Source organism: Schistocerca piceifrons, chromosome X (genome assembly GCF_021461385.2).
Source record: "Schistocerca piceifrons isolate TAMUIC-IGC-003096 chromosome X, iqSchPice1.1, whole genome shotgun sequence".
NCBI classification, from domain to species: Eukaryota; Metazoa; Arthropoda; class Insecta; order Orthoptera; family Acrididae; genus Schistocerca; species Schistocerca piceifrons.
This window is the reverse complement of record NC_060149.1, coordinates 135261440-135262399: the sequence shown is the minus strand read 5'-3', so window position 1 is coordinate 135262399 and position 960 is coordinate 135261440. Positions and strand designations below refer to the sequence as shown.

Below are 960 nucleotides of genomic sequence, written 5' to 3'. Positions count from 1 at the left end.
CTGTATGTGCGAAAATTGGCAATTGACCCTAAATAACGAAAAGTGTGAGGTCATCCACATGAGTGCTAAAAGGAATCCGTTAAACTTCGGTTACACGATAAATCAGTTAAATCTAAAGGCCGTAAATTCAACTAAATACCTAGGAATTAAAATTAAGCTCTCCGGCTTCAGGCCAAGAGTAGCCTACCGGGACCACCGACCGCCGTGTCATCCTCAGTGAAGGATGCGGATAGGAGGGGCGTGGGGTCAACACACCGCTCTCCCAGTCGTTATGATGGTATTCTTCACCGAAGCCGCTACTAATCGGTCGAGTAGCTCCTCAATTAGCATCACGAGGCGGTGTGCACCCCGAAAAGTGGCAACAGCGCATGGCGGCCTGGATGGTCACCCATCCAAGTGCCGACCACGCCCGACAGCGCTTAACTTCGGTGATCTCACGGGAACCGGTGTATCCACTGCGGCAAGGCCGTTGCCAGGAGTTAAAATTACGAACAACTTAAATTGAAAGAAACACATAGAAAATGTTGTGGGGAAGGTTAACCAAAGACTGCGTTTATTGGCAGGACACTTAGAAAATGTAACAGATCTGCTAAGGAGACTGCCTACACTACGCTTGTCCGTCCTCTTTTAGAATACTGTTGCGCCGTGTGGGATACTTACCAGATAGGATTGACGGAGTACATCGAAAAGGTTCAAAGTAGGGCAGCATGTTTTGTATCATCGCGAAATATGGGAGAGAGTGTGACTGAAATGATACAGAATTTGGACTGGATATCATTAAAACAAAGGCGTTTTTCGTTGCGACGCAATCTTCTCACGAAATTTCAGTCACCAACTCTCTCTTCCAAATGCCAAAATATTTTGTTCAGGCCGACCTACAAAGGGAGAAACGATAACCAAAATTAAAAAAGGAAAATCAGAGCTCGCACGGAAAGATATAGGTGTTCGTCTTTCCCGCGC

General features: G+C 46.4%; 1 pseudogene; it reads right to left on the bottom strand.

Moving 5' to 3' along the window:
* Positions 1 to 356: 356 nt before the first annotated feature.
* Positions 357 to 474, bottom strand: LOC124723498 (annotated as a pseudogene).
* Between the last annotated feature and the right edge of the window lie 486 nt (positions 475 to 960).